Genomic DNA, 14,265 nt, shown 5'->3' on the forward strand with positions numbered 1-14,265 from the left:
GTCCAAAGCCAGATGAATGTATAAAAGAAAATGTGGCATTTAGATACAGTGGAATATAATTCCACAATAAAAAAATAATGAAATCTTTCCCAAGAAGTGGTGGATCCTTATGGAATACTGTTAAGTAAAAAATAAACAACAAACAAGCTTATAGATAAGAACAGATTGGTGGTTACGGGGGTCAAAAGGTACAAATTTCCAGTTATAAAATAAGTCATGGGGATGTAATGTACAGCACTGTGACTATAGTTAATACTGTACTGCATGCTTGAAAGAGACTATGTTAAAGTTCTCATCACACAAACACAAAAATTTACAACTATGTATGGCAATCAACGTAAGTAGAGTTATTGTGGTGATCATTTCACAATACATACAAATAGGAAATAATTGTATTAACACCTGAAGCTAATATAATGTTAATATCTTAATTATACCTCAAAAATGAGTTTCTGTAATCATTATATCAGAAATATTAAATTTGATATTCTCACTGCTTAAGAGAGGATTCTCATGCTCTGCTGATACTGTAAACTGACCCATGGCCACTTTTGAGGCAATTTATTACTTCTGTATTAATCAAACTTCACAATACACAGCCAGTTTAGACTTTAGCCATTTTGACTTTCAATATCAGTCTAAGTAAAATATATATCTGCAAGAATATATGTAAAAATCATTGTTTTTAATTTCTTAAGTTTGGATTCTAAGTACCAGTCAATGATAAAATAGTTTTTTAAAATGGATACATTGGGTTGCCTGGGTGGCTCAGTGTGTGATCCTAGATTCCTGGAATCGAGTCCCAAATCAGACTCCTTCCATATAGCCTGCTTCTCCTCCCTCTGCCTTTATCTCTGCCTCTTTCTGTGTCTCTCATGAATAAATAAATAAAACCTTTTTTAAAAATTGGATACATCTATTCAATAAAGTATTGTGATATATTTTAGAAGTAGGGTGTAGATCTTAATATGAACTGTAAGGAATAAATATCCAAATAAGATGTTTGACCATTCAATTTTGACTTGCCCGAGATATTATTGCCTTATGCCTATTGTCTTGATAGCTTACCAGTAGAGAATCTTTTCCAAATATTTCATTGTTAACATATTATTAACAGCTGTGTGAAAAAATGTGGATATGGGTTTTGTAGATCGCTACCCCATACTTCCAACTTACACTATGGTCTCCTTTACTAATGTGTAAAAACATATGTTAAATGAATAGTGTTTTTACTTTAACATGAAATAAAGTGTAATTTAAATGCTGAGCAATATTTCAGGAAAGTATATGGAGCTGAAAGACAGATTGATTGCCAAAGAAATGATGGAGGTAGCTACACTTTCATGTGCATCTCATATGGTGGTGGAAGAAATATTTGATGCTACCAACTCATTTTGTTTTGTTGAAGGTCAAAATCAGCAAGATGCACAAAGCCACCAGACCACAAGCTGACAGGTCAGCAGGAAATATAGCAAAATATAATTTAAATGTAAGAGAAAGTAAAATAACTAAAAGCTAAGTGGTTCTCCCATAGAGTCTATGAAGACTAGTTGAACACTCAAGTGGTTTTATCATTTATTGTACAGCAGGTAATCTACAAATATTTATTATAGTGCTTTGTAATTTTATCTTATTTTGCAATAAACCTTTTCATTTGCAATTAGGTAAAAATGATTATGCATGTTAAATGAAAAATATGCGCTGTTGTTTTTTTAAAATATCAAGAACGTTGATTAATACATAGCTTTCTCAAAAGCATGCAACTTGATATTTTTTTTTATTTGACATATAATGGCTTAAAATGAACTATATTTGCAGCATCACAATTTGGCAAACATTAAAAAGAATCAAAGCTTATAGGACTTCTTGACTAGTTTTTTTCTAAAAAATAATTTGCTGAAGAAAGGTAGTCCAAAAGGTGCCAAGAGACAAAACCCAAGAAAATATCTGGGCTGATGTATTTACACATTTCTATGTCTAAAACAGAAACTAATTTTGCTCTGAAAATATGAGGTACATCAGCAACTATAGAATAATTTCTCAGTAAAAAAAAATAATATATTCTGCAAAAAATAGTCTAATAAAGATGTTGGCAATTTCAAATTTATTAACCATACAGTAGAAATGTGAAGATTATAGGCAATTCAAAGAATAAAAATAATTAAACCATAATTATACCAATTACAATTAACTGCTCATTAAATGTTTGGTAGAATTCACCTGTGAAGCCATCTGGTACTGGACTTTTGTTCATCTCAAACTATTCCCCAAAATATGACTGGAATAAAAGCCTCCATTCATTCTCTGAGGCCAGCATTACCCTGATCCCAAAACCCAATAACGATACTATTTTTTTTATTTTATTTATTTATTCATGAGAGACACACAGAGAGAGAGAGAAGCAGAAGGTGAAGCAGACTCCATGCAGGGAGCCTGATGTGGGAGTCAATCCCGGGACTCCAGGATCACACCCTGGGCTGAAGGCAGGCACTTAACCTCTGAGCCACCCAGGGATCCCTAAAGATACTATTTTAAAAAAGGAACTATGGGCCAATATCTCTGATAAATATAAACGCAAAAGTCCTCAACAAAATAGCAAACCAAACCCAATAACACATTAAAAAATAATTTAACACAATCATGTGGGATTTATTCCAGGGGTGCGAAAGTGGTCCAATATTTACAAGCCAATCAATGTGATATATCATATCAATAAGAAAAAGAATAAAAATTATGTGATCATCTCAATAGATGCAGAAAAAGTACTTGACAAAGTACAACATTCATTCATAATAACTCTCAACAAAGTTGGTTTAGAAGGAACATATATCAACATAATGTAGGCTATGTAGAAAAAATCCACAGCTAACATACTCAATTGTGAAAAACAGAGTTTTTTCTTTAGGATCAGGAACAAGACAAGGATGTCTGCTTTTGCCAATATTATGCAACAGAGTACTGGAAATGGTAGCCACAACAATCAGACAAGAAAAAGAATTATCAGGCATCCACATTGGTAAGGAAGAAGTAAACCTTCCAATATATACACACACATATATATATATATGTATATATTATATAGAAAACCCTACAGACTCCACCAAAAACTACTAGAACTGATAAATGAATTCAGCGAAGTTGCAGGCTACAAAATGAATACACATAAATCTGTTGCATTTTATACACTAATAATGATGTAGCAGAAAGAGAAATTAAGGAATCAGTTCCACTTGGAATTGCACCAAAAAGAATAAAATACCTAGGAATAAACTTAACCAAGGAGGTAAAAGATCTATACTCTGAAAATGATAAAACGTTGATGAAAAAATTGAAGATACAAACAAATGGAAAGACATTTAATGCTCAGGTATTGGAAGAATAAATATTGTTAAAATGTCCATACTACCCGAAGCAGTCTGCAGATTTAATGCAATCTCTATCAAAATATCAACAGAATTTGTCACAATACTAGAAAAAATAATACTAAAATTTATATGGAAACTTGAGTAGCCAAAGCAACCTTGAGAAAGAAGAACAAAGTTGGAAGTCCTACAATTCCAGATTTCAAGATATCCTACAAATTTATATTTACCAAAACAGTATGATACTGGCCAGAAATAGACACATATAAAGAGCAGAATTGAGAGCCCAGAAATAAACCTATCTTTATATGGTCAATTAATCTACAACAAAGGAGGCAAGAATTTACAGTAGGGAAGAGACAGTCTGTTCAATAAATAGTGCTGGGAAAACAGTGCAATGATATGCAAAAAAATGAAACTGAACCACTTTCTTACACTATATACAAAAATAAACTCAAAATGGGTTAAAGACTCGAATGTAAGACCTGAAACCATAAAACTCCCAGATGAAAACATAAGCAGTAATTTATTTGACAAGGTTATAGAAACGTTTTTCTAGATATATCTCCTCAGGCAAGGGAAACAAAAGCAAAAATCAATTTTTGGGACTACATCAAAATAAAAAGGTTTTGGGCATTTAATGAAACCATCAACACAACAAAAAGGGGACCCAGTGAATAGGAGAAGATACTTGCAAATGATATATCCTTTAGGGGATTAATATCCAAAATCTGTAAATAATGTCTACAACTCAACACCAAAAGAACAAGTAATCCAATTAACAAATAGAGGACCTATATAGAAATTTTCCAAAATATACATATGGCCAATAGACACATGAAGATGCTCCATACCACCAATCATCAAGGAAATGCAAATCAAAATCATAATGAGATATTACCTCACACCTGTAAGAATGGCTAAATTTCAAGAGATACATAAGAAGTGATGGTGGGGATCTGAAGAAAAAAACAAAACAAAACAAAAAAACTGTTGTGCATTGTTGGTGGAAATGCAAACTGGTACAGCCACTGTGGAAAACAATATGAAGCTTCCTTGAAAATCAAAATTATAACTATCCAATAATCAAATAATTCCACTACTGGGTATTTACCAAAGGAAAACAAAAACACATATCCAAAAAGTTATATGCACTTCCATGTTTATTGTAGCATTCTTTACAACAGCCAAGATATGGAAGTAACTCAAGTGTCCATCCATAAATGAACAGGTAAAGAAAATGTGGTGTATACACACACACACACACACACACACACACACACCCATTCATACATAATGGAATATTACTCAGCTTTCAAAAAAGAATGATTTTTTTTTTCATTTGCTACATGATGAACCTAGAGGGTATAATGCTAAGTGAAATAAATCAAAGAAAGACTAATATCACTCATATTATGAAACATGAAAACATATGTTTTCACTCATATGTAGAATTTAAGAAACAAAACAAGAAGGAAAAAGAGAAACAAAAAAACCAGACTCTTAAATACAGAGAAAAAACTGGTGATTGCCGGAGGGGTGGGGGTGAAAGGGAAATAGGTGAAATAGGGAAAAGGGATTAAGAATACACTTATCTTGATGAGCACTGAGAAAAGTATAGAAATGTTGAATCATGCTGTACATCTGAAACTAATATAACACTGTATGTTAATTATATTTTAATAAAATAATTTTATTATTTATTTTAAAGTAATAATTAGACCATATTTTAAAATTGTTTTTCATAAAACGTTAATAGAAAAATAATTTTTCATAGAACAACAGTGATATGATACTCAAAATATGCATGGAAGGGAACGGTTAAATTGCATAAATATGTATCAAGAATATTCTGGTTAGAGATTTTTGCTTGTTCAGAAAATTAATGTACCTACTCATTTCAATATAGCTTCAGAATTACTCTATTTTTAAGAAAACACTTATGTTTTTGAAAATAATGTTTGAATAAGGCTACTTTATAGTCCCATTTATAAAATAATTTTTTGGCCACTAAATACTTAAATTATAAAATATTAGTTACTTTAACATATTCTTATTTTCTCAAAAGTGTGCTTGGTTTGGTTGTCATCCTCTGTATAACATATAATATTAAGTGAAATAAGCCTGTTCTATGAATGCTTTATGAATTTTTATGAAGCCTGTTTTATGAATTTATGTTAAAAACTTATTAAAAACAACATTTCTATAATATATTTTCTTATTTTTAATAATTTATTTATTTATTTGAGAGAGTGATAGAATGAATGAGCAGGAGTAGGAGCAGAGGGAGAAGGAGGAGCAGGGGGCCCTAGAACCCAAGGGCTCAATCGTACAACCATGGGATCATGACCTGAGCCAAAGACAGACGCTTAACTGAGTGAGCCACCCAGGCACCCTTCTATATTTTCTAATTTTCCATTTCTCTCTGTACACACAAAATTACATAGGAAATACACATTGGAATGGAAAGGTAGTTACTTCTGTAGATGTATGAGACTAGAGATGGCTATTTGATTGGATAAGTCACTCTGGAATTCAGGAATTAGATCTACCCTGAAAATTAATATTTCAGACTCATCAATATTATAAGTTATGATTGAAGTCAGGTATGTGAGTGAAAAGGAGCGGACAATATTTGTAAAAAAAGAAACTTTTAATATAAAAAAGTAGGCAAATATTGGACAAATATTAAGTGTTTAGTATAGCAAGAATTGTTTGGAAGATTAAGAAGAAAGAGACCGAGGCATTAAGGGGTACAGTAAAAAAATAATACTAATATTCTTAGAGAATAGGAATCACAGCCTGTGCATGGCTGCGTTCTCAGGGTCAAGTGTGCTAGGTGGGTGAAGAGTAAGTATTTATTGAAAGAGTAAATGGATTTTAAGAAGGACCAGAGAAAAGTTAAGAGAGGAGGAGTTTAGAGAAGATATTAACAACATATATGTATTAAGTTATAAACACTGTGGAGAGCTCTATTGCTTTATAAAATACTAGAAATTTCTGAACCTAATAGAATCAAACGTGTGACATTCAATAAAAATGTTATATTAATTTTTAATCTGGCTACTTCAATGTCCTTCCTCCTGTAAGGTCTCTCTTTATGTGTATGTACATGTACATTTTTGTGCCTTGACAGGACCAGTGGGCATGACTGTGTGAGTGACAAAAACTAATCCTTGTTTTGTCTTCATATGCGCCTCCTAACACACACAGAGGGATGGAGAGACTGACAGAGGGAAGAACCCGAGGGTACACAAGAAAGATAAACCATTTTTTACCTGATTGCTTTCAATATTCATCACCAAAGGAGACTTTAATCATGAGTTGCATGACCCAACCACAGAAAATGAAGCTATGATGCTTCCTATAGAAGTTATCAGTTGGTGAAGAGTAGTTTAATAGAATAGAAACTCCTTTAGTTGTAATCCTGTCATGGTTGGGTTGACATCAGAATATTTTCTTATTCAGCTTAAGTAGAAAATATCTGCTAAGTATAATATTTAAAATTATCTAGATATTAATGGCAATAGGTTCTGTTATTTGCTTGTAACCAAGAGAACAGTTAAGCTTGAGTTAAATTTAAAAAAAAGAAAACCACATATGTACTATATAATAGATTTATAATAAATGTTTTAATTACACAATGGATTTTAAGAAGACAATGTGAATTAAAGGCAAAAAATAAATAATTGTAGCTTGCCTTAGAATCCATTTCTTTACCCACTTACTGACTTAGCATAAATACCTAGGCATGTCCATCTTTCCCATTATTTAAATAATACACTAAATATTGAATGGGTCATGTTCTCTAAATCTTGAGTTTTTTTATGATTTATTTATTTTAAAGAGAGAAGTGAGAGCAAGCATGTACATGTGAGCAAACTAAACTCCCCACTGAGCAGGAAGCCTGACATGGGGCTTGATCTTATGACTCTGAGATCATAACCTGAACCAAAACCAAGCATCCGATGTTTAACCAACTAAGCCACCAGGTGCCCCTCTCAATTTTTATTTCTAATAAGTAGTAGTTTCCATGATATCATGTAAACTTATGAGTCTATTCATTTAACACAAAGTAAATTTGGGTTCTGTCCATGACATTCAATATGAATCTTTGGTTCCAGAACTTGATGAATTTGTGCCTAACGTATAAAGCACTACCAAATATTATCACCAGACTTGCCACAACATCATAAAACCTTTCTCTTCCACCTTCAACTAAGCAATAATTATCTCAGATAAACTAGAACACTACTATTCTTCTGCTTTTTTCTTATTTCCTCTACATTTGACCCAAAACATTACTCGATACTTTATTTCCTTTTCTTACAATTATGTTAGATTCATTAAAATTGAAAAAAAATAATTATAGTATATAAGATTTGAAGTATTACTTTAAGAGCATGGAGGAGGTATTTATGAAGCCATGGCAGGAAGGAATGGTTATTTATCTTTTGTGTGGAACTGTGTTCCTTTAAAGACGCAGAAATTTTAGATAAATTATTTTTTTTTCTGTAAAATAGTTTAGTCTTAAGTCTATTTTCTGAGGATGATGATATAGTCTATGTTATATATTTTGGAAAATGTCCTCATCAGATCTTCTGTTCACTGGCTTCAAACCAAGGCTATACACTAAGGCATATGTCTGCTAAGACTTTTCCTTTGGCCTCAGGTAAATATAAGATGGGTTAGTTATAGCAAAGAAATCCAGAAAAAATGCAAAGAAAGGATTCTCTCCCTTATATATTAGAAGATATATAAATTATATACATAAACTCATATGCACACTATATTTAGATTTTCTTTTTCCCCATATACTTTTTCTCATCAATTTTTGAAGCTTTCCAGGAATATCGGAATGAAACACAATTGTGATTTGTTGTGTTTTGCTGAAAGCTTGTCATACTATTTTCAATCCCATAGACTTTCCTTCAACTTCTATATACTCAGAAAATAAATTCATCACAGTCTCAATGAAAACTACGCCAATATTTAAATGTTTCTCTGGTTTGGGGGTGGTTATTGAGAAGTTAAAATAGCTCTAGTTGGGTTGCTTTCTATTTTATTATCTTTTATTTTTATAGCACTCAATACACCAGGATTGGTTTAACAGAACTGTAGATTATTTACATTTGATTTTCTTGGGGACGCATACTCTTCCAAAATAAAATAATGAATCACGTGAATCCATTAGTAGACGAAACCAAAGGTATTTTTACTAGTTTCATTTTATTGTGGATTTTTTTCATTGTAAGAATGTTTCTTCAGGGCAGCCCGGGTGGCTCAGTGGTTTAGTGCCAACTTCAGCCCAGGGCCTGATCCTGGAGACCTGGGATGGAGTCCCACGTCGGGCTCCCTGCGCGGGGCCTGCTTCTCCCTCTGCCTCTGTGTGTGTGTGTGTGTGTGTGTGTGTGTGTGTGTGTGTATGTGTGTCTGGGTCTCTCATGAGTAAATAAATAAAATCTTTGTTTTTTTAAAGAATGTTTCTTCAAAAACAGTACTATTTACTCATCATTTGACCTTACAGTTGAATATACAGTATCTCTCAGAAATCTTTCAATACCCTTACAAAATAGGTTTAAAAAAATTGCACTTAATATCCTTATTTTTCAAATGAAAAAAAAAAAACTGGTTGAGTTCAGTTTCTGGTTAATACACCTTATTTTTCAGACTTGCTCTAATAGGCAATTACAAAGGCTTTATCTGATAGGCCTCCCCAGGAAAGCTGCTCTCCCCACACTAACCTGGAACACAGCCAAGTTCTGCAGTCTGAGGGCAAGTGTCTGACTGGTCATGATTCTTCCATGTTTATACTCTTAGCTCAGGTGCTTTCATTGCCAGGTCTGTTATCTGGGCCCTTTGGCCAAGGGCCTCTTCAGATGCCTCTGCCAACACTTACTATTTTAGGATGAGGAAGGAAACTTTCAGGACACCTTTCCTGGCTCTGACTCAGTATCCAGTGCTTTCCTCTCCTAGCCTCACTTTTTCACCCTTCCCTACCCCACCGCCCCAGGAGTTTAGTACTCCAGGGTCCACAGCGTTGCCAGAGTCTTTTGGCCCAGACATCCTCAACAGTGAAACATCGTCTCCATGTGTGTGCAGATCCACCCAACCTTCCACTGACTGATACGTCCTTTCTTGGAGGAAGAAGAAGTGGGAGGAGTTGGCCATTCTACCGGGTTTGGATTCTTGCTTATATGATTTCAGTAAGTGATTAAAGGTCTCTTTCACTGTTGTTTGTTTCTTTAATTTGCCTGCTCCCACCGCTGGCCTCTGAGCTCTCTCCTAGCTCAGCCAAGCTCCTGGCACTGGCACATACAGATACAAACTAGCTCCAAATCCTTGTATAAGCCTCCAACAAGGGCGATTCCAACAACTCTGATGTTTCTAAGAGGAAACGAATTGTTAATTTTTCTCCACCTTCTTCATTTAGCACTGCTAAGGTAGATGTCCTATAAAGCTTCCACAAGGGGCAACACAATTTTCACCTCTAATTCATGATATCTCTGAGTCAAAGCACAGCAGAGCCTTAGACCCTTCAGGCTTCTCTAACAAAATATTACAGGCCAAATTCTTTAAAAACAATAGAAACTTATTTCTCACAGTTTTGGAGGATGAAAAGTCCAAAATTAGGGTGCCAGCACCATAGAGTTGCGGTGAGAGCCCTCTTCTGGACTTCAGGGTTTCAGAGGGGCTACTTCTAAAGTCCTCACAAAGGAGCAAGCCCTCAGCTGCCTCTTCTAAAGGTATCAGCCATTCAATAGGGCTCCACCTTCATGAGGTAATATAATTCTAATGACCTCCCAAAGACCCCACCTCTTAATACCTTCACATTTCTGGGGTAGGGTTTTGACTTACAAATTTTAGGGAGAAACAAACATTGAATTCCTAACAGAGCCTAACAAAACACTGTAAGGAAACTCCCTCCCTATATCCCTTCCTCCCCGAACTAATCCCCTCCCCCCAACACACACACCTATGTTCCCTATTTTTTTTAAAGCAAACCAAATATCTTTTTTAAAAGTTTTTATTTATTTATTGTTTTGACAGAGAAAGTAAGTATAAGCAGGGGGAGCAACAGAGTAAGAGAGAGAAGCAGACTCCCTGCTGAGTGGAAATCCCAATGTGGGGCTCAATCCCAGGACCCTGAGAAGGTGACCTGAGCCCTGAGTGACTGGAAGAAGCTCAGAGGACTGAGCCACCCAGGAGCTCCACGAAGAAAGCAAACCAAATATCTTGATCACCAATACCTTATCTCAGTTTTGTCTTCCTCTTTCACTGCAAAAATATGTATCTCAGCTACATGTGCATTTTATTTCCTTTTTCTCAATGTCTAAATCTTTTTCTTTCCTTTTGCACTATTTGCCAATGAGGATTCCTTCAAGTTAGAATCTACAATTGACATATGGATTAGCCTCCTTTCCAGCATGTTCTGCTGACTCTAGACAGATTTTATTATTCAAAATTAAACATTTTTTATTTATCTCTGTCCTCACAGCCTTAAAAACAGTTGGGACCAAACCAAAGATGGTTTTCTAGTAGAAATAGATACTAAAGTTGTAAAGGCTCAAGTTGTGATTCAAAGAATACAACTGCTCACCTCAAGTGGGAAATTTTTCCACACTCAGTCATTCAGGCCTTCGTGCTTTGCATGTATCCACCGCATTGAAAGTCTTACCTAACGTGGGTGGTATCTGGAGCTTTCTTGCTTTGGGTCACTCCAGTTATTACTTCAGATATGGTATCTTTGTGAACATTTTATAAACTTAACTTTTTCTGAAGATTTGGGGTTGGGAGATGTATCAAACCTCATGAACTCAACTTTCTATCCTCCCACTTTAGTTTTTCTTTTGCATTGTTTTGTTCAATTGTATGAGGAATTTAAAATATTCAGCTTTTGTACTGTCGAAAACTGACCCCACAAACCCACCCCTAGCCTGCTCCACACATAGGGGATATACTGGAATTAGATCATTAGAATGGTGTTGCAAAATCTTCCTTTCTTTGGATAATTAGATATTTCCAGAGTTATAAAGTTCGTCATCTATCAGTGTGGCAAGAAATTTGACTGTGAAAGAAATCCTGCTGTGTGTGGCTCCTTAAATTTGGTTACACTCATGATGCCTGGGTGGCTAAGGGGTTGAGCACCTGCCTTTGGCTCAGGTTGTGATCTCAGGGTTCTGGGACTGAGTCCTGCATCGGGCTCCTGGCATGGAGCTTGCTTCTCCCTCTGCCTATGTCTCTGCCTCTCTCTCTTTCTGTGTCTCTCATGCATAAATAAATAAAATCTTTAAAATTTGGTTACACTCAAGTGATTTAAATGAGAGGGAAGAGCAAATGACGTGCCTGATTCCTGATTCCAAATATAATGAGATCTAGTGAATCCAAATATTTCAACTCTTCAAATGGGATAGGGGGCAGGAGGGTAGAAATATCAAGTTTCAGGTATCCAGATTATATATTTTTTAAGATTGTATTTATTTATTCCTGAGAGATACACAGAGAGAGGCAGAGACATAGGCAGAGGGAGAAGCAGGCTCCCCACAGGGAGCCCGATGTGGGACAAGATCTCCAGAACCTGGGATCATGCCTTGAGACAAAGGCAGATGCTCAACCGCTAAGGCATCCAGGCGTCCCTCCAGACTGTAGTTTAAAAAGTTAGTTTCATTTTATACTCCAGTTTATTAACTGCTGCAGGAATACTCGTTTGCTCTAAGGACTGATCAAAAAATTGAAAACATTTATCCCTTGTGTAGAAACTTTGAGTACAACTCAATGTGACTTTCAACTTTAGGAAAAACAGCTCAGGGTCTATGAAAAGAAAAATTCTTAAGCTAAAACCCCTGTGGTACCTTTGTTTAATCCAGTATTTTCCACCTGGTTTGGTAAAATAATTACTTACCTTAAGATATGGTTCATCAGCTTCCACAGGTCTCAAAGTGCTTTTTAAAAAGTGTTTTGGAAATCATTGTAATTTCACATGGCATCTCCTGTGGTTGCTTAGGTTGGAAAATCCAGAGGCCAGTGTTTTATGGGATCCATCTTTCAAACATGCATGATATACTTTACCTTTTTCCTGGCTCTCTTTTGCACTTCTTCAGGACACTTATTTCTCCCTTATTCAACTCAGAGTATATATTATTTTGTTTACAGTTTTTACTGCTTATTTTATATCCAGTACTGTCTTAGGTCATTTCTTGCATTACTGATCTCTGTGGTTATTTGTGTTTAAAAATGTGTATCTTTTGGGAAATCAATGCTATTTTTAGCCACCAGAAGAAGAATCAATTCCTCCGGGTCACCAGTATGAGTGCTTGGAGGCTATGATTGGTACATATAAAATGAAGGAAATAATTTTTCCAAATAAAGAAGTTCATTAATATAATTGTATGATCAATTTGTTCTATGCACTTGTTATAGATTACTGGCTTTACCTGGGAAAAGGGGGTAGAAATTGATGTGAGGACTTGCTGTGCTTTTTTTAGTTTAAAAAGTTAGTTTCATTTTAGTGTCTGTGTGTGTGTGTGTGTGTGTGTGTGTGTGTGTGTGTAGAGAGAGAGAGTCTCAGATTAGATTGTGGTGTTTGTCATTCTCTTATCCACTTTATACTGCTCTTGTAAAATATCTCCAGGTAGCATTCTGGAAACAAATGTGGTTTGTGTGAACCCTATTTTAAAATGATATATAATGAACACCGACTGAATGTTACCATAATCTGAGCATTATTCAAAGTATCTTACAACACCTCATTTATTTTTATTTTATTAATAATAAAACAAAGGCTAGAAAAGAAAGTTTTTAAATCAAGTCTGGCTTAAATACTGTATTTCATTGTTTCTGTTTAGATTCTGATTATCAGGTTGTGCAAAAAAGCACACGTATCTATTATTTTAAACTATTACTTTCTCTAGATTTCTGCCATTAATTAATATGTTATTTGAAATCATTTGTACACTTGCTTCTCCCTTCTCCAAGTCCTCAGAGCTGATGTTCTCTCTCATAACCCTAGTTCTAGACTGATTGTGTGACCCTATTTTCTTGCCCCTCTCCTCTATGTCACAGACAGGAAAATTTTGCAATCTCTGTGAATATAAATGTTCAATCCATTAGAGTTAATCCAAATATTTGAATGTTTTTCATTATCATTTATCTTTATCATAAATATCATAGGGGCTGATTTTTCTTTTTCTTTTTTCTTTTTCTGTTTTGTTTTGTTTTGTTTTGTTTTGGTGTATTAATGGGCTGTTCTGGAGAATTAAATGTTGATAGACTGCTCTGATAAAGGCAGAATGCTTCTTGAATTGCATATTAAGATCCTGGCCAAAACCAGTAGTGTTTTCTCTATCTTTAATTCTTTTTGCTCTAATTATTTAATGTTCTGTTTTCATAATTAAAAATATCAATCTCACTTCATGTCAGTTTTCTCTTCCAAATTGTCAATAAAATTATCACCGCCTATAAACTGAAATTTGAATTAATAAACTGGATATTCCTGGCTTCCATATTCTCCCCCAGACTGTCTTTCTAAGCTTTGATCTCAACTTTCATGTTCATGAGTCCATGTTTCGTGTAAACTGAATTTAGTCCCACTATTTTTTCCACTGTTCCTCATTTAGTCTTTTCACATACTAGGCCCTTCAATTAAAACATTATTTTGTCTCTACCACATGATTTCCATGGAGCCTTCTAAAACTTCCACTTGGAAACCAATTCCTACAAACTTAATTGTGTGTCTTGTATTGTGTGTGTCCTAATTTATGCAAATCTATCTATACCCTCCCTCCATTCTTCTATTAGGAAGTAAACTCCTTGAGAACAGGAGCCACATGAAACCTTTGTGTTTATTCCCCCAACACCCAACAGTAGATAATAGTAAACAGACAGTATTTTTGCCTACACCCAC

The sequence above is a fragment of the Canis lupus genome, chromosome 13, assembly GCF_011100685.1.
Source record: "Canis lupus familiaris isolate Mischka breed German Shepherd chromosome 13, alternate assembly UU_Cfam_GSD_1.0, whole genome shotgun sequence".
NCBI classification, from domain to species: domain Eukaryota; kingdom Metazoa; phylum Chordata; class Mammalia; order Carnivora; family Canidae; genus Canis; species Canis lupus.